Below are 27,582 nucleotides of genomic sequence, written 5' to 3' on the forward strand. Positions count from 1 at the left end.
CGGGGTCTTAACCCAGAAGCTAGGACCCATCCAAAGACCAGTAGCTTAATTTCAAAAACAGCTAGACCCAGTCACTCAAGGTTGTCCCAGCTGCCTAAGGGCAGTGGCAGCCACTGCTTTGTCAGCTAATGAGGCCTCCAAACTAACACTGGATCAACTTGTAGAGGTCTTAACTCCCTACCACATCCAGACAACTCTAGAGGTCAAAGGACAGCAATGGCTTACTGGAAGAAGGCTAAGTGTCAAGCTCTCTTGCTAGATGCCCCTGACATTCTCTAAAAGTATGTCAAACCTCAAATCCTGCAACCCTACTTCCCAATGCAGATAAAGAGCCTTTATACCATCAACACATAGAAACTGTAGAACAGACCTGTTCTACTAGACCTAAAGGATGAGGCCCTCCAAAATCCAGAGACAGAATGGTATATGGAAGGTAGCAGCTTTGTGGAAGGGGGAACTTGGAAGGCAGGTTATGTGATAGTAATCCTAAATAAAATCATAGAAGCTAAGGCCCTCCATCCGCAAACATCAGCTCAAAAGGCAGAGCTAACTACCTTGGTCAGAGCCTTACAGTTGGGAAAAAGAAAAAGACTAAACATCTATACTGATTCAAAATATGGGTTTCTTGTATTACTTGGCCACACTGCCATGTGGAAGGAGAGGGGAATGCTGACTAAAACCTCCCCAATCAAACGTAAGACCTCAATCCTACTTCTCTTAGGAGCTGTACAACTTCCCCATCCGGTGGCAGTCATTCACTGCAAAGGCCATCAGAGAGATGTGCCCCTCATCAGCCAGGGGAACAGTAAAGCAGATGAGGCTACCAAACAGGCAGCTTGATCACTAGAACCCAAACAAGTCTTGGCTCTAATGGCAAATCCTTCTGAGCTCTCCCATTGCCCTCAAACATGCCACAAGAAAGGGAGGATCGAAAACAAGGATATAAAGTAGATAGTGTTGGGTGGCTCACAGATGGTAATAAGGTTTTTGCCCCTGGGATGGACCAATGGAAACTCATTAAATACCTCCATGAGTCTACACATTACGGGAAGCATGCCCTCTGGGACTTTGTAGACAAGATCCTTACTGGAAAGGGACTCAGAAAAACAGTAAAAGAGGTAACTTTCAAACCTGTGAGCTATGTGCTCGAAAGAACCCTTAAATGCATCCAGCATCCCCTGCCATGGTCAAGCCAGTCCAGCATAGAGGGACCTCTCCAGGGGAGGATTGGCAAATAGACTTCACCCAATGTCTTCCAGATTAGGATACAAATACCTCCTAGTACTGGTGGACACTTTCACGGCCTGGGTTGAAGTGTTCCCTCCCTGAACTGGGAGGGCAATAGAAGCCTGTAAACTCCTTTTAAAGGAAGCAATCCCTCGGTTTGGGCTCCCCTGGTCTCTCAGAGTGATAACGGGCCCTCCTTTGTATCCAAAGTCACTCAGGACCTTTCAATAGCCTTAGGAATAAACTATCAACTGCACGATTCCCAGCATCCCAAGTCATCAGGCAAAGTTGAAAGAATGAATCACACACTTTAAAAGGCCCTAGCAAAGCTCTGCCAGGAAACCCATGAGGCTTGGATTAAAATGCTCCCAGTCACACTTCTCAGAGTCTGCACAGCCCCCAGAAACAACTTAAAATTTAGCCCCTTTAAGATGACCTATGGGAGATTCTTTCTCACCACCAGTCTTTTATTAATGGGAAAATAAATCAAAACCTGTGACATTTAGTCAATCTGGGACAGGTTCAGGAGGCTATTGTAGAATATGGGAATAAAATGTCACCTGTCCCTGATACAGACAAGGGAACCCCCATGCAAGCCCAACCAGGGACCAGGCTCGACTTAAAACTTGGACAGAAGGCACTCCACAAAATCAACTATTATGTAAATGGAATGGTCTCTACCACGTAATCTTGGCCACCCTAACAGCAGTCAAAGTACAAGAAGTCCCCAGCTGGGTACACCTCTCAAGAGTAAAACCTTTCTCTTCTGAATTTTTATAGAACTTTCTGAAAGTTCTGGCCTTCGCCTATGAACCTGTGGAAAATCTCAAATACCTGTTTAATAAGATTGTCCCACAAATGAATAAGTAATGTGGCAGGTGGGTCTCTATTTTTATTCTAGTAGTTTTAATTCTTGGCTTTTGCTACTTCAGAAGTCCCCCTGGAAAATCAGGGACATTTTTCTGTCCGTGTTGGGTTTAACATGGCCATGTTGCTCTTTCTCTTATGTTGTTTCTCTCCTTTGGTTCCACCTGCCACAGTCTTTGGGAACATAATGCCATGATAAACTTATTCTGAATCATTGCCCAAGGAAACAACCTATCACAGTGCTGGATATGTCACTAACTTCCCCAAGCAACCCACCCATGGCCTTTTCCTTACCCTGCTTCAGGGAATTATAGTACCTTTTCACCCTGGCACTCTACGAGCCAGCTTCCTATCATTGTCCAGCTAAGTCCTACACAGCCCATGCCATGCATGAACTTCATACCCCTTCTTAACACTACCTCAAGAAAAGAAATACAGTGTCCAAACTGTACAACTAAGAACAAGACATGTTAACACTGTACTGCCCCAAAATAAAAGAATTCTGAGTTTGCTTGGAATGAAAACAGGTCATCTATTTACCCCCATAACTTTCAACCTTTCACTTGGTTGTAACCCAGACAAAACCCATTGGTACCATGTCATAAATACCTATAGAGAAGGATCTCCAGGTGCCAAGAATAAATGCAGCCTGGGGTAGGTTATAACAAACCCCCAGATTTCTGGAAAATGGGCTTTACCATCCCCAAGGCAGGACATAACAACCTTATTGGATAAAAATATTGTTCCCCATTCCCCAACTGGGAAGGCTACTGTCTCCACATTGCAACACTTCTAACCCCCCCACCCCCCGCCAAGTTGGATTAATTAAAGAATTCAACATCACCCTCCCTAAAAGGGCCTGTGCTCCAGTGGAGTATGTTCTTTGGTGCACAGACCCCTCAAACTGGGTGCCGATAAATTGGGCTCCAAACTTCTGGTTCCATAAAGGAAGGTTTCCCTCACCCTTCTTAGCAAGGGCACATCCATGTATAGGTAACATGGTGTTTGTGGGGCAATGCACACTGGGCAATCTGACCCACAGGCCAAAAAGGACTATTGACTTAATCTTGGCTTGCATTGCAGTTATTAGATTAGCAGCCACCTGGGGAATGTTTTGCCATGAACCTATTCTAAGAAACCTAACTTCCATGAATCTACCTTAAAAAACCTAATTTCCACACTTGCCATGTGGGCCCAAAACACTGGAGATGCTTTACAAGGGCTACGAACACCTGTAAATTCCTTAGCCAACATGGTGTTAGATAACCAGAGGGCTCTAGATTATTTCTTGGCTGAACAAAGGGGAGTATGTGCAGTTATTAACTCTTCATGCTGCACATGGGTTAACACCTTAGGGGAAGTAGAAGTAAACTGAAAGGCTAGTGATTAGCAAAGACTGGTACTGAGACAAGAAATCAGGCTTTAAAGGCTTTATTTGTTCAGGCAGCACCGAGGAGGCATAGGTACAGGATCTAGCCTGCCTGCTGTTTTGGGAGCAGGGTTTTTAAACTGTTTCTAGGGCTGAATTGGTTTAACAGTCACGGGATTTGCAGTTTCTCTTGCCAGGTCCCATGGCCCAGTTCCTATTGCACGCACCCAGTGGTTTTCCAGCAAGTACCTGCCCAGTGGTTTTCCCACTGGTCTGGACTTCCTCTGGGTTAGGCCCTGCTTGTTTCAAGCATGAGCGACTCTATCTCTGGAACCTATCTCTAGGACTAATATAAACATCAAGGAGATTTACAAACAGGTTAACTGGCTTCACAGCTTTGGAAAAACTAACTCAGCTTCAGACATCTGGTTGGTGGCCCTGCTCAGTCTAACCCAGTTTTTACCATTACTAGGACCCCTAATAATTATATTATTACTCCTACTCTTTGGTCCTTGTCTTTTTAACCTTTTTAGTAAAATTTGTGTCTTCCAGTTCCATGTCACAATGATGCTGGCACGGGGTTTTCAGCTCATACCCTCATGAGAGACCCTGGGTCCTTACAGACCCTTTGAACAATCAGCAAGAGATTTTTATGCCTCTGGAATATAGGCAGGGCCAATGTCCATGCAAAGCAGAAAGCAGTTTCAGAAAAATGAGACCTCCAGCCCCTTTCCCCTTAAGATTAAGGAGGATAAAATCTATCAGGGGAGAATGAGACAGAATAAGGACTGGACTTAGGGACTCTTCACCCCTGACCACAAGGGGTAAGACAAATGGCCTCTTAACTACAGGAATCCAACTCATACCCATATAAAAATGGGCTAAGCCATGTATCTCTAAAGCAGCATCTTGCAGGAATGCAGGAGCAGGATGTTTACTCAAAGGCAAAGATCCAGCTGTGAGAACCAGACCAAATCAGCCCATGCCAAGATGGACTCCAGTGCTGAACTTTCAGTGATGACTTTCCTCATAGTAATACTAAAAATCACACCCAGGGGTGGAGACTTAACATGCTAATTAGATACACAACACATGAAGAAGCATGACCTCCAAGTGCACAAGTTCCGAGAAATCCCCCACATCTACATGCTGAGATGGCACCCCTTCTCCAACCAAACTCTTTTAAAACTTTCTCTGACCTTCCCCTCAGGGAACCAGTCTGAGCAAACTCCTTTGTGTTGACTCCCTTGTGCTGAAGAATAAGTCCCAATAAAGCCTTGCCTGTGACTCCCCATTTGGCCTCTTGTCAATTTCTATCGCAGAGTGAGCTCAGGGACCTGGTTCAGTAACATGTTCTTTGCCTTTTCACATAAATTTTATTATTTTATTTTATTTTTTATTTTATTTTTTTCCGACTGGTAAGGGGATTGCAACCCCTCAGCACAGTGTGGTCTGCACCGTGCTCAGCCAGCGAGCTCACCGGCCATCCCTATATAGGATCCGAACCCGCGGCCTCGGCGCTACCAGCGCTGCCTCTCCCGAGTGAGCCACGGGGCTGGCCCTTCACATAAATTTTAGAATATTCTCTGCACCTGGGACATACCTTTATAAACAATGCATTAAACCTGTATATCAGTTTACAGCAATTTAACATCATGTCTGTGCTGAGTTGCCCCCAAAATGGGTATCCATATAATTCTCTATCTTTTTGGATAGTCTACCCCCTGGGTCAGCTCCCTGCATTTTTGGTTGAACTTATACTTGCCCTTCCCATATGCTGGGCAAGTAGAGTGGTCTGAGGGAAGTACTCTTGGCTCTGCACCTCATCTTGGTCAGCTCCCCGCTCACTCACAATGAAGATTATTCCAAGACAAACAAGACCCATGAACACATCAGTTCCACAGTGTGAAAGCCATGCCAGAGGGTGTACTAGTGTCACTCTCTCTCATTCTCATTCAGTTATTCGCTGCACATGGAGCCTAAAACATATGCCCAGTGTTTTTTATTGTTTTGTTTTGTTTTGGGGGTTTTTTTGGTTCGTTTTTTTGTCTGTACGGGAATTAAAGTGGTAAACCAAACTTTCACATCTAGCATTCCACTGATTCTTTCTTTTTCATAGTCACCAGTGACCTCCCATTTCTAAATCCAACATTTAATTTCCTGTCCTCATCTTTCTTTTTCTGGTAGTACATTGCACAGTTGATTGCTGCCACTTCTGTTTTCTTGCCTTTGAGGGCATCCCATTAACCTTTAAAAATCTATTTGTTTTAATTTTCTTGTCTCCCCGATCACTTCACACTTTCCTCTGCTGGTGTCTCCTTAACCTTGTCCTCTGAGGGTGGAAGCATCCCACGACTTGGTCATTAAGCTCCTCCTCCTGTACTTGTTTCTGTGCGTGGTTAAAGTTGTGTCTTCCTGAAGGAAGCAGGGTCTGGGGCCTCCTATTCCTCTATCTTGTGACATCACTCCTTCACTGGAGTTGTGTAATTCCTTACATAGGTTTGGAAATGCCTTTTAAAGAGGTGTCATGATATATTTGCTAAGGGAAATGTAGGATGTTACTTTTCTGTGTGTGTTTGTGCATGTGATTTTTAAATTCGTGCTGCTAAAGAAGGAAAACTCTTTTCAATATGTTATTAGTTCATATGCTTAAGGACGTGCTATTTCTAGGTTCTAACCATGTCTCCTGTTACTTTTAACAGACCCAGCTCCTTCCTCTCTTTCCCCACCCCTTTTTTTCCTGCCTTTTCGCTTTGCTACTGGTCCCTGCCGTGATGTAGTGTTTGGCTGCAACCATGACCAACCTTACCTTAATTTAAAGAAAATGCGTCCAGTATTCACTGCTGATTAAGATGTTTGGTGAAATGTTCCTCCTTAATATGAAGGAATTTTTTGTTTTTGTTTTTTTCATACTTCTTTTTAGCCTGGTTTTTAATTAACCAATACTTTAACACATAAATATCTAAATTTAAATGGATACTATTGTTCTTATATTTTTTAATATGGGAATTTAATAGAGATTGGAGTTCAAGTTTCTATTTTTTTTAATGTTGTACCTTTTTTTTTTTTTTGCTTCAGGCACGGGGCTTAGTGTTTCACTGGTTCACCCCCGCCACACACACACTTTTTTTGTTTTTGGTGACTGGCCAATACAGAAATCAAACCTCGGACCTTGGCGTTATCACACCATGCTGTAATCAACCGAACTAACTGCCTGCCCTAGTTTTCTCTTAAGAATGAACATACATAATGGGATTTCTGTTCTGTACATAAACAACTTTATGCATTCACCCCCCAAAACATTATTAGTTATTTGTACTTGTGACCAATCCACTGGCACTGGATTGAACACTCCCCAACCTAAAGTTTGGTTTGTTTGTCAATAGTAATGATGCCGTATAATCAAGTGTATGTGAATGTTTCTTACATAATGAGGCTTTGTGCTGAAAGCAGGGTAGACTTCCTAAACTTGTCCAAAAAATGTCTTGAGAGCAGGGAAAGATGGCTGGCTTGCGTTATGGTGGTGACTGGTTGGGGCTGCAGTGAAGCTACCTGGATGGATGTGTTTTGAATTCCAGCTGGTATCAAAGAAGGGACCACTGGGGCTTTATTATCAGCTTGTCCCGAATGGGCAGAATAAGAAGAGGAAGTGGAGAGGCTTAAAAGGTGTCAGTAAACATCAAAAAACAGTCAAATTCTGGGCCGAGCCTGTGGCGCACTTGGGAGAGTGCGGCGCTGGGAGTGCAGCGACGCTCCCACCGCAGGTTCGGATCCTATATAGGAATGGCCGGTGCACTCACTGGCTGAGTGCCGGTCACGAAAAAGACAAAAAAAAAAAAAAAAAAAACAGTCAAATTCTTTAGTGCAATTGTGAATGTTTACTCTTCGTACTTCTGACTTCTTGAATGGGAAAGATCATAACTTTCTTCATGCTCATAGCTTATCACATTCTTTTTCCTGCTGCCAACATAGGTCCCACTTCACAATATGGTTATTGAATATATTTCTGAGCTATTGTTTAGATAAATTCCCTAATGTATTTTTTATGGTAGTTCAATAAAAATGTGTGAAAATGTTTACTACATAGTAAATATGATTAAACAGTTTTACTACAAAAGCATTTTCCCAAAGGCTATAAGAATGTCAATTTCAAGCTATGGTACTAACCAATATATTAAATGGCTCTTCTTCAACAGTACAAGAAAATTTTTTTGGTTTCGTATATGAATTTTCTTGCTTTTTTTCATCCATACATTGCAATCCAGATTACATATGTAATGTAGATCTTTTCCAGTAACAAATAGAAGATGTATATAAATGAAGGTGTTGGACATAACATTTTGTGACATGAAAGTGCACAGAAGTCAATGGCAGATACAATTTAAGGGCTCCATCATTATGAAAAATGAGTGTTTTTAAGAAGACTTTAAAGAAACTGTTGGGACAACGGGATCGGGAGAACCGAAAGGAGCAACAAAGTAGGGAAGAGCCTCCATCTTGTTGAAGTGCACCCCCTTCCCTGTCTCCCCGCTCCCTCCCTGGAAGGCGGGAACCGAAACTGAACCCTGCTCAATTCCTTACCATATACGGGCAAAAAACGCACCAACAGCCCTTCCCTATAAATACCCGCTTGTATCCACCCTGGGCGCGACTTCCCGGCCTCACTCCCTTGGGGGACCGTGGAACCTCGCCCGGGAGCGCCCCCATTAAAGCCGACCCCAAATTTACGGCCTGGCTCCTGGTTTTCTTTGCTCCAGTTTGAGACTAAAACCTTCAAGATTCAAACCTAACAGAAACAAAAGAACTGAGATGCCACAAGATGGTGAACCCAGGTCTCTTAACTTGGGAGTTGGCCGATATTAGGTGCTTGTAAATCAACTGTGTGGAGGTTAACGAGCATCTGGTGAAGAAAGGAAAACATGATAGGCAGGAGAGAAAGCCTCCAAGATGCCAACTACATTTTGAGGCAAGGAAATAATCTCACCTCCCACATTCCATTCCCTCCACCCCTCTTTGAAAAACCCTTCCGTAAGTCTAAACCTTTGAGATGGGGTAGCCTACCATCTCCTTCAGCTGAATACAGCTGCTTCTCTAACACCAACCATTTGACTTCTGAGTTTTATTTTTTTCTCAAGGGGGCGGGCAGCCGGCCCTAAGTTCGGGAACACCACCGCAAACCACATCCCTCAACACTTTGTTTTCCTGGAAACAGCTTACTGCAAAGAACCACACTTCCCCATAGGACTTCATTAAGTCTAATGATGGCCCCCTAGTTTACATAGGATAAAGCCAGATACAGACTCGAGAAACTCCCATCCTTGTTTTAGCAAGGATTACTGAATCGTTTGTCCCCTCTAATCACTGGGAGCAGTATTTGTCGACCTGACTTAATCAAACTTTGGTTAAGCTTCACTCCTTCTAGACCCCTGACCAATTGTAATTGTAATTGTAACTCAGAACAACTTCTCCTTCTTAACATCCCCTCTCAAGAATAGGCTGACCTTCAGATAAAATATTCCCTAAATAACTGTAGGTCATGCCAGGTGCTCATCTACTGCCCCAGACCTGGTGCTTTCTAGCCACGTTTAAGAGAAAAGCTCTTTTGTGCACGACTCTTGGACATTTGCAGATCTTGTGGTTGGTGCATTTACCCTATTTCAATAGTTCTTTTGAATAAAATCTCTCCTAACATAACTCCGAATTTGTTTTTTGACAGTGGTAAATGTTTTTATTGTTCCATCTGTGTTAAAGTACATATATTCTTTCATTCTTTTTTTGTGGCACAGGACATAATATACACTCAATAGGTGAGGGTAGTTCCTAGTTTAAAAAAAGTTTTTTGAATCCTTAGTAATTTGCATTCGTCTTATAATGATATTACAGCAGAATAAAATATTTCCGATTGAAGAACTATCCTTTTTCTATTTGTTACATGTAAATGTGTTCTTGTTGCTCCTTTCAAAATTTTAGAAGCAACAAAACTCCCCATATACAAAATGGACTCATGACTTTCAGCTATAGTCAGCTTCTCTACTGTTTTGAGTTTAAAGAAAAGCTTCACAATCAACTCATTTCTTTGCGTGGGATTACAGAAGCCAATGACAAAAATTCTTTCTTGGCAACATAACTACTTAGCAATATTGCATCATCCAGAATAATGTACCTTGTAAAAAACCCCAAATCTATCCCAGACATAACATCTTTTAAAAATGTGCTGATATAAAACATTTTTAAATATTTAAATATTAATATATTTTTTAAAAAGAAGAAAAGTGCTGATATGTCTTTTTGTACTCATCTGTGTCATGCCCTGGCATTATGCTCATTTTAACCTGCTAATATCTTAAATATGTAATTGATTCCCACTTCTTGATGAAACCTTCCACAAAAACGATGGAGAGCAAAACATATTTCCTTGTACATGTTAACTTACAAATATTGCCATAAAACTGTTGCCAGTAGAAATGAGGCTATTTAAAATTTGATAATCTAGTGTTATTTCCTCAGGGATCATATGAAAGAGAATAACCTGCTTACCAGAAACCCTTAGAAATATTGCAAAATTAATCACTCTTTAGGTGAAACTAAATGCTTCTGAAGACTATGTATTTTACAGGCTTTGTTATACATATGTGACAGATCAAGAGAAAACAAAGAGAAGGCTTAAAATAGATTTCACTTTTTAAATAGTACGTTTGCTAATTATTTTCAAAATGCACATAAAGTGAATTTGAAATTCCGGCATATTTAGAAATTAATGACCTGAGCATATTATGATGTCCACAAAGTTTATCTCAAAGGTATTTGAGGTTCACTCCCCTCGAGTGTGGAATAGAATAGCAAGTGTAAGGAGAAACCAGGTATTTTACATCAAGTTTTTTAAAGGTTTACGGCTTTTTAAAAAGCAACCGTTGGTACCCCAGCTTATCACTGGCCTTAGCCCTCCACGCCTTACACTCCAGGTCTTGCCCCTGTGAAAGTCTCTGGAACTGAGCCCAGGGTTGATTCCCTCTGGAGAGAATGGGGAACGGAAATGCATGGCTGTTGGGGGTCAGCATGAAATTGCACATTCTTTTCAGGCAGATTTGCATTTCTCATTCTAATGTGCATCCAGATCACAGGCGATTCCACGGCTTTGTAATTAAATTGCTAAAATTAATTTTAATTGCAGAACCTTTCCCGGATCCAAACACCACTTCACCTAGAACACCACTCGCCCCACTCCCGCCCGGTGGTCCCCAGCAAGATCCCAGTTCCCAGCCCGCCCCGCTGAGTTACTTCAGCCTCCAAAACTAGGAAAAGACTCGGGGCAGCGAGGCGGAGGGAAGCGCGGCCCCGCCCCGGCCCCGGCCCCGGCCCCGCCCCAGGACAGGCCCCGCCCCCGGCCCCGCCCCGGCCCCGCCCCGCCCTCCTTCCCGCGCTCCGGGTTTGGTGCAGACCCGGAAGCGGATGGTGCGGAGTGGAGTTGCAGCCGCGTCGCGTGAGTTTTCCTTTGTGTAGATTAAGTCCGCTTCGCTGTCCCTCAGCCATTCCATACCCGGGATCCGGGGGTCCCTACAGACCTGAAAGTTCCCGCACCACCGTTTCCACCCCCAGGAAATTCAGATGCCCTGAGAGTCCGGAGTCGCTTCCCTGTGTGTTAAAATCTGCCTGACGCTGGTCCTGCCCCCGGTCTTCATGTAGACGACTTTTTCTTTTTTCTTTTTCCCGCTAAACCCCTTTACTGAGCTCTCCGCCGGACCCGCGCCATCTAACGTCCTTCCCCTGGAGGTGGGTTCACGCCCTTCTCGACCCCTGCAGGGCCGCGCTGACAGCCCCTGTCAGGAGAGGCCGCGTCCCCTCCCCAGTCCTGGGGTTCTGCAGACCCCACTGTTCTCCTAATTCATCCTCACCTTTGTCTTCCTTGGGCCGGGCGCTTCTGCTCCCCAGACCTCCCCTTCCCAGTCACCGCTTCCCCTGATCTCTTTCTGGGGGAGGTGACCAGGGCCTGTTGTGACACACCACTGTAATTGCGTCCCAGATTCCATCCCACTGGAAAAGTGCTTTTTCGTGAGGCGGGCGTCTTATTCCAACCTCTCCCTGTGAATGTTTGGGCAAAAGGGAATCAGGAGAAGGAGAGACAGAGCGACTGAGAGGAAATAGAAAAACTGAGGAAGAGACTAGAAGAATGTGGGAGGCCCATAAACAGATGGCGAAGTGGGGGACGGGGGAGGGATCTGCAAAGAGACAGTAAGAAATGAAAAAGAAGCCGAGAAAGCAGGGAAAGAAAAGCAACCAGAGAAATTTAGAGAAAGCGGGATCTCTGAGTGTTGAAGGACAGCAAAATAGGCAGGGGGCTGCACAGGGGGAGACCCTTCAGGCAGAGAGTGGGAGGGGAGGATGAATGATTTGGAGCCATGGCCTACAGAGTGACATGGTGCTGGGACAAGAGAGGGCAGCTGGTGACAAGGGGAACAGAGGGAGAGTCACAGCAGGGAAGAAGCTTTGGGATCTGGACGTGCCAGACAGTGTGGACAAGGGGCCGTGGCAGGGAAAGAGTGAGTGGCAGAGCGTGTGCACACACGCTCACAACGCGCTGGGGAGTGGAGGGGCAAGGTGCTTTAAATGCAGAACATTGATATTTCTCCAATGAGGAGCGACCACTATGTCCTGGGAAGGGAGTTAGAGAAGGGGATGGGGAACACTATTTGGGGGATCACAGCCCTAGTAATGTCAGGGAGACTCAGGAACTGGAGAAAAGATAAGCTCTGTGCATCCTCACTGGGTGACTCTGTGCTCGGTAGTGGGTAAAGTGGAATGGGGGTGAGCTATGGGATCACATTTAGAGAAAGCAGTCTGTCCTTCCATCCATCACATACACACTCACACTGTGTATACGCTTCTCCCTTTCCCCATTGTCTTCTCTAGAATGGCAGGGTTGGTGCTTCTTCAGATGGGTGACTTGAGGAAGAGGAGTGGTATGTCTGTTTGTGGCCCTCTTTCATCCCCTCCCTCAAGTCTTCTACCTTCCTATCTAGTGTTCTATTCAGACACTCACTTCCTGCAACCAGTGCACACCATCCCGAGACCCAACCAAGTCCCACGGATTTGGGGCTGTGAATGAATATTTAAGCCAGTGTCATTGCAAAGTGAGAAATCTTAGACCCCAGGAACTTTTCTCCATTGAGGGATCTGAGCAGCCGGGCGGTGTCTTCTCTTTTGGTCACGTTTCAGGTCTTGGCAAAATGGGTCTGCTCGGCCTCAGGCAGCTATCCTGTAGGTCAGCTCCTTGTGATTTTGGTTGAACTTGCACTTGTGCTTTCACTAGCTGGGCAATTAGACTGGCCTGGGTGAAGGAGCTTTGGCTCTGCACCTCAGGTTCTCCTGATCAGGTTTCTCTCACTCCCAATGGAGACCATTCCAAGGGCAAACAGGACCCTTGTACACCTCAGATCCCCAAAGGGAAGGCCATGCCAGAGAGCGCACTAGTATTACTCTGTATTATTCTCAGTCATTCAGTACATACAGAGCCTATAATATATGCCAGGCATTTTTTGTCTGTATCGGTGATTAAATTGTTAAACCATCAGAATATACTCTCTACTTTAGGTTATTTTTAAAGGAGGGAGCAAATAACCCTTCCAGTTACCAACAGTCATGCAAGTCAAATGCCACAACACAAAGGACTGATGTAATCCTTCCCTCTTGGTCCCCTATTTCCTGTGGTGAGTTCTTGAGTGCCTGTGACAGTTGTCTTTTAGTAAAATGGGAACAGATCTTTCTGTCATGGGCTATTATGTTATGTAAGTTACTATGAATAAAGCATTTAGAATAATGCCTAACACATGAAAAGTGTTCAGAAGCTTTAGTCATTGCTACGGCTTTCATCATCCACAGTTTTTAGATTCTGCCCTTTCTTTTTTTAAAGCCACTATGGACTTTGTCACCTCTGAAGATATCACTCATGCTCTAGCTCATCTAGATATTGAATATCACCTGATGTGTCAAAACTAATGTCTTACACTTCTATAGAGATAACCCTGTGCTGACTTTTTGTTTATTTCACGTCGTGTCCAAAAAAATGAGAAATCCACACTTATTTGGAGGATATCAGGACCTCTTATGGAAAAAGTATAATAAAACAGATTTAGGGAGGGAGACACCTTGCTCGAAACTACATCACATGGATCTGTCAGAATGCTTATGTCAATCGAATCAGTATGTTCCCCTTTCTCCTCCTCATTTTGTGTGAAGATAAGAACTCTCCTGATAATCTCTGGTAAAATGTGTTTTTTATTTCAGAGTCTTTTTATATTCAGGGACGTGGCCATAGAATTCCCTCAGGAAAAGTGGAAATGCCTGGACCCTGGTCAGAGGGCTTTGTACAGGGATGTGATGTTAGAGAACTGCAGGAACCTGGTCTCCCTGAAGTTGGGATCTCCCCTTGTGTGTCTTTGCATTTTCCCCTCTGTGCCTGTTGGGAGCCCCTGCACGGCCTGACTGAGATCGAAGCCCTGTTGACTCAGAAATGAACAACTTCGGAATGCAACTTCTGGACTTTAACCATCCCCTTTCTTCAGATGTTCTGCTCCCTTCCTGGTACATCATTGGGAGGTTCCAGAGCTTACGTCTGCATTAAACCTTACAGCAGAGTTTTAAAGTATCCAGTTTCTTGGTTTCTACTTCTGTGCTTTTGATTCAGTACTTCCCGGACGAGAACTAGATATCTGCATGTTACAGTGTTCAGAAGAAGGCAATTAGTGGATCGGTTTGTGAAATCTTTTTCTAGATCCATCTGTACTGTCCTTTCTCCTCAAGGCAGCAGAGGGCTGGTCTTCTGGAAGAGACACAGCACATCATGTTCCTATCTTATTATAAGCAGGAATCTATCTTCCTGAGATGAGTGTTATCTCTACTTTGGAGCAAGGGAAAGAGCCCTGGCCTCTGGCAAGAGCCAAGTGAAAATAGCAAGAAACCCAAATGGACAGGAATGGATCAAGGGTGTGAACATAGGTAAGAGCTAAGATGGGCAGAGAGGAAGCCCCACCATTAAACAGCGTTTGGGAAACTCTTTGCAAGTGAGAAAGAGATCTGTGGGAAAACAAAAGTTTGTATCTCGTGAGCTCTCAAAGGAAGTATTTCTTTGCCCTGCTTATCACTGTGTTCCTCAGAGGTGTGGTAGTTTATTCCCTAACGCTTCAGCAGTGCTGCAGCTCAAACAGAAACAAAGGCATTGTCTTTATCATGAGGGACAACACTGTGTCATCAGGCTTCTGTGAACCCTTTGGTCCTTTGACATTGAGCGGCACAGGTTGGGTCATTTCAAAGGTGTGTCTTTCCTCATGTGTCTCTCCTTCTGTACTTGATTCTATCTGATGCGCAGTTCTCTGTTTGTATAGATCAGAGTTAAGGCTGCTATAGATCTGACACCTTGACTTATTCAGGTTCCACCCCATTTCCTGTCCTTGAAAGTAGAACTTCTCTTCCTTTGCATCTAGGGCCCCAGAAACTGCATGGAACTGTCTCAAGTCCTCTCTTCCTGTTCACTGTGTTTGGGATAGGAAAAATCCAGAGTGATTTTACTACTCACATGCCACTCAACACAATATGCTTCACTGTGGTCACCAAAACGTGTGGGGTTTCATTTCCACCACCAACCAATCTCAGGTGGACACCAACTGGATGTTCTGTAAGTCAATTCAGGTCTGGCACTGTTTGCCTGAAGTTAGAGTCAAATCCCACAGAATAAGGGTTGAGTCTTCAAGACTGCCCCCCTCCCACTCAGATGCTAATTGCAAATAGTAGATTGTCGCCTTTCTTTCTGACCGACTGTGTATAAATTGGGGTTCACATGATCCCTTTTTCAGATTCAATTAATTTGCTAGGCTGGCTCACAGAACACAAGGAAACACTTACTTACATTTACCTGTTTATTACAAAGGAGATCTCAAAGGATACAGATGAACCACTGGCACACCGGATTAGGAGGTGCACAGGGCAAGGTACGTGGGGAGGGGCGCAGAGCCTCCGTGACATCTCTGGGCGCACCACCCTCTGGGCACCTCTGTGTGTTCAGCATTTGGAAGCTCTCTGAACTCTGTAGTTCAGGGATTTGTATGTAGGCTTCCTTGATGATTAACTCAATCTCTAGTCTTCTCCCATTCCTAGATGATGGGGGAGATAAAGCTGAAAGTTTCACGCTTCTAATCATGCGTTGGCCTTTCTGGCAACCCCAGCCCCCATCCAGGAGACCACCAAGTTGCCTCATTAGAGGAAACTGGGCTCCTGTCACCTAGGAAATTCCAAAGGATTAGGAGCTCTGTGTCAGAAACTAGGGAAGAGACCAGTGTATGTATTTCTTCTTATTTCACAAGGTATATCAGCCATTCTTCAGTTCTGATTTTTTCCACTTTATTGATGTGTGTAGCAGGGGAGTATGTTGGCTCTTCTGAGACTGTTACTCAGCAGAACTGTAAGACAGTCAACAGAAAGATCCTGTATTTGTTCCTCTGTTCTGCATGGGGAACGTGTCTCACTGGAATGATGCCTCTGTTTTGAAGTCTATCATCATTTGCTTAAGTCACTGCTAAACTTTATCTTGTAACTTTCCAAGCGTTATAAATGAACTTGGTTTTTATTTATTTAATCATCAGTTCCATATTTTTTATGATCCTCTTTGTATTCTTTGTTTCATACCTGCAATGTGTGGAAGTATTGTGTCAGGGAATGCCAAAGAAAGGACCACTCGGGTTTTATCAGCTGGTGCAGATGGGCACAATAAGAGGGAGCAGTGAGGCTAAAGGGTGTCAGTAGTCAAACATCGAAAAAGAGTCAAATTCTTTAATACAATCATGAATGTTTACTCTTGCTACTCCTGATTTCTTGGATGGGAAAGATTGTAATTTTCTTCATGCTCGTCACTACCACATTGTTTTTCCTGCTGCCCACATAGGTCTTATTTCACAATATGATCATTGAAATATTGAGATATTTGAAATACTGCTTAGATAAATATAAAATATTGTTTAGATAAATTGTGTAACATAGTTTTATTGTAGTTCAGTGAAAATTAATGTGTGGAAATATTTATTATGGAATAAATATGATTAAGCAATTTTACTACAAGAGCATTTTCCCAAAGGCTATAAGAATGTCAATTTCAGGTTATGGCACTAATCAATATATTGGATGGCTCTTCTTGAACCGTAGAAGAAAAATTTATTTTGTTTTTGTATATGAATTTTCTTGCTTTTTTTGTCCCATACATTGCAATCCAGATTATATATGTAATGTATATTTTTTCCAGGAACTAATAGAAGAGGTATATAAATGAAGGTGTTGGACATAAAATTTTGTGACATGAAAGTGCACAGAAGTCAATGGCAGATACAAATTAGGGGCTCCATCATTATGATAAATGAGTGTTTTTAAAAAGACTTTAAAGAAACAAAAACTGAGATGATACAAGAGGGCGAACTTAAGTCTCTTAACTTGAGAGTTGGCCAATATTAGGTGCTTGAAAACCAACTGTGTGGAGGTTAACCAGCATCTGGTGAAGAAAAGGAAAACATGATAGGTAAGAGAGAAAGTCTCCAAGATTCCAACTATATTCTGAGGCAAGGAAATAATCTCCTGTGCCCAATACCTAAAGGAGGCCATTCTACCACTGCCCACTGGCTGGTATTCCTATTCAGAGCCAAAGGATCTTGCAGAAAACATGGTGTTTGTGCTACTTTTACCACAGAAAGTGGCTCCCAAAATTCTCCTCTTGACTTGTTCCCATCCAGAAATACATAATAAGAATATTTTTCTTTAATCAGTGATTTTTATGTTTGCTTTTACATTTTCCTTTATGCCACTCACACTTAGAATAAGAATCAGTTAGTAAGGCTTCATGTATGATAACCCATAACGAGCTGAGTTGAGACCTCAGCTCTTTGAAATAAGCATTGATGATATTCTCATTTCACAGATGAGTAAACGGGACAAAAACAGGGAAAAAGATCAACCCAATCACATCCCAGTCAGTGGCTGATTGAGGATTGAATTCATGTTGTCTAGCCGCAAAGACAAGTCTTAACCGTGGTGCTGACTAACAAGGGTAGTTACTTCTGTTCTTCAACTACTCAACATCTGCACTTATTTTGTTATTTTTAAATGATTTTATTTCTTATGTCATTGTGACCATAGTAAGCTTCTATTATGTCTATACTTTTATTTCCTAAGCCAATATCACACATGAATTAATACCTAAATGAACTTTAGATACCTGTATACTGCATAATCTTACAGGAAAAATTATCCAAGAGGAAGTTAGATTTATTGACCCAAGAATAATTCACTGTGTGGCAGAGATCAAGACAGATTCCCCTTAAGCCAGCAAGAAGAGGAAAATGTTACTAACCACCAAATGAATTGCACAATATTGTGGCGAGCTAAGGTATAGAACTTGAAACATGAGAGAGTGATATACATTTTAGAGACTAAATTATTATTGATTACAGTTTATGTGTTTATTTGATTATATGGAATGTTATCAACAGAAAGTATTAATTCTAGTTGCATTAATTATATTAACATCATAATTATTGTAATAGACTCAATGTAAGACATATATGTAAAACTGAATCTGGAACATATGGAATTGTGTGCCTTATACAAATTGAAATAGAGTTGTAGTGAGTGTTGGGGTGACATTGGAATTTTAAAAATAAGCAAGCTTACTGAGATATAATTTACAAAACATGAAATATTTTCATATTTAATATATGATTCAATGATTTTTAGTACATTTACAGAGTTGTGACATCATCTCACAGTCTTATTTTAGAACAATTCTATCAGTTTCCCCCCAACCCCCAATTTTTTTTAGCTGGAAAAGAAAAATGTAACATGATATATTTGAAAGTTGAAAACTGTTGAAGCACCTGTGATTTTCCCATCTTGGTATGAAACCTCATTGTTGACATTAACTTTTTGGACAGGAAGATGGGTTAAAATGGAGAAAGCAGAAGATGTGAAGTTGACTCCTGATGGATAGTGATGTCGAAAATCTTTTTATTTGCCTATTTGTTTCTGCTTCAGTGAAATGTCTCTTCATATTTTGCCCATTTTTCTTCTTATCGAGGTCTTTAACGACCAGAAGTCTTAATTTGATAATGTCCCATTTATCATTTTTTTTCTTAATTTGGTGCCATATCTAAGAACTCTTACTGAGGCTGAGTTGCTGAAGATTTTCTTCTTTTTTTTCCCCTAAATGTTTACATGTTAACATTTTATGCTACTATATTTTGCACTTAAAGATATCATCCCTTCTGAGCTAATATTTGTACAGGTGTGAAGTTTTGGTAAAGAATTTTTTTTTCATTCAGTTGGTCCAGCACCATTATTTCAAATTCCTTTCATTCAGTTGCCTTGGTACCTTTGTCAAATATCAGGTGAAAGTACACATGTGGGTGCAAAGTAGCAGATAAAATGGGCAGCATCACTAATTCCGTGTGGGATGAGTCAGAAGTCTTATACAGCCAGGGGATATTATTTGGTTAACCAGGGGTTATGCATCCATGTGGAAAGAATGTCTGATGCTTTATACTGGAAGGAGTGGTGAACTCCGAAGAACTGGGGATCTAGGTACAGTGTAGGCAGCCACAATGCGAGTTTCCATACACTAGTAATGATCTCCACCCTGACCTGGAGGAAGCATCCTCTCTAGGAGTATAAAGATTCTGTATGGTTGACTCAGAAGTGCCAAATTTCAGTGAGCCTAACCCAGATTATCGAGGACAGCAGAACAAAGGGGCACACAGTGAGCAGAAAAATAATTCCATAAATAGTTATATGGGTATAGGTACATTTGGACCAGCAGGAAACAGTGTTCAAAGTGGCCCTGAATCAAGGGGATATCGATTTTCATATGATGGTAGAAGCAATGGCCAGGGACCTATAAATCCACAGCTACCGGGAACAGCTAATAATCAAACCGTCATGACTACAATAAGTAATGGCAGGGACCCTCGGAGATCCTTTAACAGACGACCTATGCCAAATACTCACATGTAGTTTTTAAACTATATACCCTACTTGAACACTTACTGCACTTTTTATTGTTAACTGTGAAAAGTAGTATGTCCTTTATTGATTTTCTTGTACATTTTTTGTTTGAAGAATGGGAACACTGAAAAGTAGGGCCATTTATTTTTAGAGCAAAAAGTTTGTTGGATATCTTTTTAAAAACTTGTACCCATTGTACTCATGGGTGAGTTACTTAAGACATCAGCTTTATAGCCTCTATGAGTCTATCTTCTATAAATTTTGTAATATATAACATAAGGCTTAGTGGGAGATGTTATTTTGTCTTAAATTCAGCTATTGTCAACTAAAGCAATTACCACCAAAAATCCCAAAACTTGGTCAATGCTAACAGCAGTTTTTGAGTCTTTGTGACGCCAGGAATAATTGACTTCTTTATTGAGTGACTGCCATTAAGATTTTCCAAGGACTGAATCATCCTAATTTCTTATTTTATTGCAAAAAAACCAGATTCTTTATCAGAATTATTGAATAGAATGCGATCTGTATTATAACATAATTTTTAGAAGAAAGCTACATCTACTTTATTTTAGGGTACTGTTCTTAACATTTGTTATCAAAACTGAGGCCTTAAATATTTATTTTTTTGAAACTACGTGTTATGTCATGATAAACATTGATCTATTTTAAAAAATAATTGTGATAGATAAACATTATAGTGAAGGTGATTCAAATTGAATTCATGTAGTAATGTGCAGTTGCAAGTTATAGCTCCTAGGTGCTTACATGTACTTAGCCTGGAGTGAAAATCCTGGGTACTTACTTCGAGGAGTGTGTGTATATATGTGTGTGTACTGTCACAGTTCTTAAACATAATTCACATAGCCTTATTTGCAAAAGGAAAGAAATGGATCTCTCAAAGGAGTCATTACAGCTTTATTCAGAAATGTAAAGATGAAATTTATGTATGTGTCATAAATGGTACCCATTTCCACTTTTTTACTGTAGAGTAGATCACTGGTAAATTTTTCCTTTGTTAGAATTCAACTCTTCTTGAATATGATCTCTTGAATAAAACTTGCATTAATGTTAACCAAAAAAAAAAAAAAAAAAAAAAGAAGGAAAGTACACATGTGGAGGCTATTTCTGCCCTCTATTCTATACCATTGATCCAAATATATCTTCTACTCCCCCTGTACCACGCATTCCTGATTACGTGTACTATACTGGGAGTCTTGACATCAACTCAGTGATTTCAACCATTTTATTTTTTCAGATGTTTTAGCTATTGTAGTTTCTTTGCCTTTCCACATAAATTTTAGCACAGTCTTGTTTGTATCTACAAAATACCTTGATGGACAGTGCATTAAACCTGTATATCAATTTGGTGTAATTTAAGTTGATTTGTCAGTTGAGTCTTCCAATCAATGTATACAGTATAAGTCTATTTATTTTGATGGTCTCTGATTTTCCACATGAAGATTTTGTAGTTTTTCACATAAAGGTACTCTCCACATTTTGTGAGATTGACACACACTTCTTAGGCCTTTTTTCATTTTTGAGCAATCATACATGGTATTGTCTTTCTAATGTCACTCTCCATGTGATAATAGGTAGTAGACAGAAATATAATAGATTGTTGTATGTTGATCTTTTATCCTGAGACCTTGAAATCTCACTCATTCTTGAAATTTTTGTAGATTCTTTGGACTTTTCCACATAACACCATTTTATTAGTTTCCTATTGCTGCTTATACAAACTATCACAGAGTGAGTGGCTTAACACAACACAAAATTTATTCAGAAGTCAAATATGGGTCTACAGCACTGTGATCCTTCTTGAAACTCCAGGGGAGAATTTGTTTCCTTGCCCCATATGTTCCAGAGGCCACTTATATCTCTTGGTCTATTCCTCCATCTTCAAAGTCAGCAAGGTTGCATTGTAACATCTCTTTATCTCTATCCCTCTGCTTCCATGACATCACCAACTTCTCTGTGACTCTGATTCCACCTGCATCCTTCTTAAAGGATGCAGACACCTGTGATTATATAAACTTTACCAGGTAATCCAGGGTAATTCATCTCCCATCACAAGATCTTTACATAGATCATATTTGCAATCTCTTTTGACATATGAAGTAACATAGGTCATATGAATGAGAACATGGACATCTGTTGGGGGGTGACATTATTCAGCCTATCCCCATCATAGTACATTCTGTGTCCTACATCTTGCTTTCTGGTCTCTCACTTTTGTATCATTTTCTTTCCTCATTTCACTAGGTAGAACTTTTAATATGATGTCAAAGAGTAGTGGTAAGAGTGGAAATCTTGTTTCCAGCCTCTGGGGAAGCACTCAGACATTCGCCCTTAAGCACACTGTTTGCTGTGAGCTTTGTAGGTGTTTACTGAGTTGAGGAATTTTCCCTTAATTTCTACTTCTCTGAAAACTTATATCATAATTGAGTGTGGAATTTTGTCATATAATTTTTCTACATCGATTCATAGGATCCTGTGATTTTTCTTCAGCCTGTTATATTGTGAATTACATTGTTTGGATTTTAAGTAATGAAACAGCCTTTCAGCTCCTGAATATACTCCATTTGGTCATGGTGTACAGTTCTTTATATTGTTGATTTTTTATTGCTAATATTTTGTTAAGAATTTTTTCAACTGTATTTATGTGCAATTCAGTTCTTAGTTATGTTCTCTTTTTTTGTTAAATACCTTTGTCCGGTTTTGGTGTCATGGTAATATTGTGAATTTAGAAGACTCCCTTTTGTACTTTCTGGAAGCAATTGTGTAATATTGCTGTAATTTTTTTTGAAGATTTGATAGAATTGTGTAATGTCACTCCCCAATAGTACTTTATTTGGGAAAATTTCTTTTTTATTGAGGTATGAACACTTCACCTGTGTTCTACCCTCTCAGTTAAGTGTACAGTTCAGTATTGTTTCTTGTAGGCACATAGTTGTACAGCAGATATCTAGAAGTTAATTGTCTTATGTAACTGAAAGGTTATATCCAGTAAGTAGCAATTCCCCATTTCTCCCTTCCCTCATCCCCTGGCAACCCCCATTCTCCTCTCTGTTTTTCATGCATGTGACTGTTTTTGATGTTTCATATAAGTGGTATCATGTAATATTTGTCCTTCTTTGACTGGGTTATATCACTCAGAATATTGTTCTCAAGCTTTATCTATGTTGTCACATGAGACAGGAGTTTTTACCTTTTTTTAGATTGAATATTATTTCATTGTATTTATATATCATGTTTTCTTTATGCATTCGTCCATTGTTGGACATTTAGTTTGCTCCACATCTTTGCTGTTGTGAATAATGCTGGAATGAATATATGAGTGCAAATCTCTCTTCGTGATCTTGATTTCAATACTTTTGGATAAGTGCCCAGAAGTGAGATTGCTGGTGTATATGATATGTCAATTTTGACTTTCTGAGGAACCTCCCTACTGTTTTCCATCGTTGTTGCAATGTTTGATATTCCCAACAACAAATGAAGAAGAATTGAGATTTCTTCATATCTTTGCCTATATTTATTATTATTTGTTTTTTGATAATAGCCATGTTCATAGATGTGAGATGATGTCTCGTAGATCTGGTTTGCATTACCTTGATGATTAGTGATGTTGAGCACCTTTTCATGTACCTATTCACCATTCGTATGTATTCTTTGGAAAATGACCATTTTGATACTTTGCTTATTTTTTAATTGGGTTATTCCGGTTGGGTTTTTTTCCTATAGAACCTTTTGAGTTCCTTTTATGTCTTGGATATTAATCCCTTATTAAATACAGTCATGCGCTGCTTAACCAGGGGGATATATTCTGAGGAATGCATCTTTATGTGATTTGTGTCATTGTGCAAACCTCATAGAGTGTAATTACACAGACCTAGATGGTACAGCCTACTGCACACCTAGGCCTATGGTACAGCCTATTGCTTCCAGGCTACAAAGCAGTCCAGCATGTTACTGTACAGAATTCTGTGGGAAACTGTAACACAATGGCAAGTATTTGTGTATCTAAACTTATCTAAAAGTGGAAAAGCTACAGTAAAAATATGGTATAAAAGATAAAAAATGGAGGGGCTGGCCGGTTAGCTCAGTTGGTTAGAATGTCGTGCTGATCACACCAAGACCCGGGGCTCAATCCCTGTACTGGCTAGCAGCCAAGAAAAAAGATAAAATATGGTACCCCTGTATAGGGCAATTACCATGAGTGGAGCTTGTAGGACTGGAAGTTGCTGTGGGTGAGTCAGTGAGTGAATGTGAAGGCCTAGGACATTACTGCTCACTATTGTAGACTTGATAAACAATGTGCACTTTGATTACACTAAGTTTATGATAAGATTTTTCTTCAGTCATAAATTAACCTTAGGTTACTGTAATTTTTTTACCTTAGAAATATTTTTTAGTTTTTTTAAGCTTTTTGACTTTTTTAGTAGCAACACAGTTTAAAACATACACATTGTACTGCTGTACAGAAATATTTTCTTTATATCATTATATAAGCTTTCTCTATTTAAAAAAACTTATTTTACTTTAAAGTCTTTTTTGGTTAAAAACTAAGACACAAGTACACACACATTAGCCTAGGCCTACACAGTGTGAAGATTGTCAATATCACTGTCTTCCACTTCCACATCTTGTTTTCCTGGAAGTGCTTCAGGGGCTGTAACACACATGGGGCTGTTATCTCCTATGATAACAGTGCCTTCTTCTGAAATTTCTCCTGAAGAACCTGCCTGAGCTCTTTCTGAGGAACTGTCACACTTTTCAGAAATATATCCATGGCATGGCGCTTTGCTTGTTTTCTTTTCTGTTTTTAATCATAGATTTGCTTGTAAGCATGAACATTCTTCTGTATTAATGAAAACCTTTTGGTCTTAGGGTTCATATTTTCAAACTTTCTAAGGAACTTTGGCAAGGTCTTGAAAGGTATGTTATTCTCCCAACAGTACTTCTCCATTTCACTGGTACAGCAATTCAAAAGGGCATCTTGGAAGAGGAACTGGTTCATCTATGACTTGTTATTGCTCTTGTAGTACACTGACAGGGTGGGCTTAGTAATATGTTTGGAGGCCCTGGGGTTTTCAGTATGCCAGATCACAAAGAATTTCAACTTGAGCTTGCCACATTGCCCCCAAGTAAGATGGTTATCCTGTCCTTAAACACCTTAAAATCTGGCAATAACTTAGCCTCCTTATAGATACAAGTCTTTGCAAGCACCCATTTCCAGAATAAGGACATTTCAAGGGTATTAAAGAATTGCTCTGGAAAGTAATTTTTTTCCACAATCAGCTTATCTAGTTTCCAGAAATTCTTCATTTGCCTTCACATCAGCACGCACACAGACTCACTGCCCGCGTTATATAATGAATAATGATTCTTCAATTATTTAAACCACCCAGAGCTAGGATTAAATTCAACATTGTAGTCAGATCCAGCCTCTTCATTCAACATCACAAAGAAACATTTTGCTTTGGCCATGATCATCATGGTGCTGAGAGGGATATGCTTCCGTGTCTGGTCTTCAATCCAGTACATAAGATTCTCCATGTGCAATATAGGCCCTTGTCAAATTTTTGTTAGTCTCATTGCTTTTGATGAAGCAGATCTTTTAATAGTTTTTATCACTTTGTTCTTGTTTTTCCAGATTGCAGCTTTGGTGAAATGAGACGTCTTACTAGTGAGCAATAACCATCACTGATTTTCCACCTTTGCAGTTCTTAATCACTTTAAATTTTGTTTCCAGGTCAATTGCTCAACATGGTGTCTTTCTGGCAACATTAGCAGTGAATTTTGTATGCTTAGGAACCATGATGAACAAAATAGCATGAGATTAAATAACAAATGAGAGAAAATGATGCAGTTAATAGATGCAGTATGCATGAGGAGCATGAGGCTGCTGCCAGCGTAACACGGCACACTGTTTTACCTTAAACTTTTTTTTAATAATGAGGAGTACACACTAAAATAATGATAAAAAGTATACTGTAGTAAGTATATAAACCAATAAAATAGTTGTTTATTGTCATTATCAAATATTAAGTACTGTACATAACTGTGCTACGCTTTTACAGGGTTGGCAGCACAGTTGTTTTCTTCACACCAGCATCACTGCAAAGATGTAAGTAATGCATGGTACTGTGACGTCATGATTGTACGGTGTCACTAGTGCTAGGAATTTTATTAATATTGTTTATTGAATCTATGCTTTATTTATTTCTGCTCTCACCTTTATTATTTTTTTCCCCTAAGTTTGGGCTTTGTTTCTTCTTCTTTTTTCTAGTCCTTCATTTAAAAGTATGCTGTTTATTTGAGATACTTTTTTAATCCTTGTTAAATTCTGCCAGTAGTTCTTTTTGTACTTATAAATATGACCACCCTATTTTTCTCTTTATCTCTATATCTAGGATGAACTGCATTAGTGAATTCCCTAATACTAAATCTTACCTGCATTCCTGGTATAAATTACATTTGTTCATCCTGTATTATTTTTAATTAGCAACTGGAGAATGTTTGATCATATATATATATATATATATATATATATATATTTTTTGTCTTCTTTTGTGACCGGTAAGGGGATCGCAACCCTTGGCTTGGTGTCGCCCAAGGGGGTGAGCGCACTTGCCATCCCCATATAGGATCCGAACCCATGGCGGGAGCGCCACTGTGCTCCCAGCGCCACACTCTCCCGAGTGCGCCACAGGGTCGGCCCGTTTGATCATATTTTATATAACATTTTCCTATGTATATGTAGACATAAACATTTTCTGTAATACATTTTTGCATTAATTTTTAAAAGGTCTTGTTATTAATATATTACTTATTTATTTTTAATGAATAAAAACAAAATGTATTGCTTACAGTTTCTGAGGCTGGGAAGTCCAAAGCCCAGGGAGCATACCTGGTGAAAGTCTTGGTGGTGGTGACAGTGAGGGCAGGGTATCACATTGTGAAAATGGCGGAGCAGAGAGAATAAGAGCACTAATATTTTATTTAAATACTAAAAGTTACTTTCAACTTTTCCTGTTTCTTCAATGGTCTTTGAATATTTCGAGCGGCACTGATTTAAATGTATTTGAAAGATGGTTAGAATTTCACTGTTGTCCTCTTACCAGGTTTCTATCTCTACTACTGTCAATATTGGGTGAGTACATTTTCCCAGTTTTCATTTCATTTGTGTTTGCAAGTTAATATCCATTGAATTCTGCAAATTATTATTCAGGATAAGTTTTAAATTTATGCAAAAACACTACGAAGATAGTATAGGGTTCCCATATACTCTGTACTGTTTCCACTATTACTAACATCTCATGTTACTATGTTACTTTAAAAAAAATTATTAAACCACTACTAATTTTATTTATACTTTATATTAACTAACTTATATTAATAAATTTTTAATTTATTAAGTTTAGTGTATTAATTTGATTTTTATTAAAATTAGTTAATTGATGTTAACTAATTTGTACTTTATTTGAATTTTCTTAGTTTGGTCTAATATCCTTATTTTCTTCCTTATCCCATCCAGGATACTAAGTTACGCGAGTCATCGTGCCTCCTTAGGATTTTTTGGAGGACCCTGACAGTTTTGAGGACTGCTGGTCGGGTACATAAGGATTGTTATTACTGCTACCAGTGAACGTCACTCTACTGGGACTTGTCTAATGCTTTTTTTTTTTTCCGTGATGAGACTGACATTCGATATTCTGAGGAGAAAGACGTTAAAGAAAAAGTGCTGTTTGTATCATATCCTGCCAAGGGTGAACACTATGAACATGATTTACCACTGTGAATGGTGACTTTCATCACCTGACGGAGGTCTGGTTTGTCAGGTTTATCCATTTTAAAGTGACTCCTTTGTCCTCCTTCCATCTGGTACTGTCTAAAAAAGAAATGACTATGTTCAGCCTACATCTATGAACTTGGGAGTTACATTCCACCACCTAGAGGGTAGACATAGAATATCTATGTAAATTCTTTGAATTTCTTCTGCAAGGGAGATGGGTGTCTTCTTCCCCAACTATTTATTTTCAGTCATTCATTTATGTCAGAATATGCCATCTACTATTTTAAACTATCAA

At 40.3% G+C, this 27,582-nt stretch overlaps 1 pseudogene; it reads left to right on the plus strand.

Annotated features, from left to right (window-relative positions):
- Positions 1 to 908: 908 nt before the first annotated feature.
- Positions 909 to 19,501, plus strand: LOC134371901 (SOSS complex subunit B2-like; annotated as a pseudogene).
- Positions 19,502 to 27,582: the final 8,081 nt, after the last annotated feature.

The sequence above is a fragment of the Cynocephalus volans genome, chromosome 3 (assembly GCF_027409185.1).
Source record: "Cynocephalus volans isolate mCynVol1 chromosome 3, mCynVol1.pri, whole genome shotgun sequence".
Taxonomy (NCBI): Eukaryota; Metazoa; Chordata; class Mammalia; order Dermoptera; family Cynocephalidae; genus Cynocephalus; species Cynocephalus volans.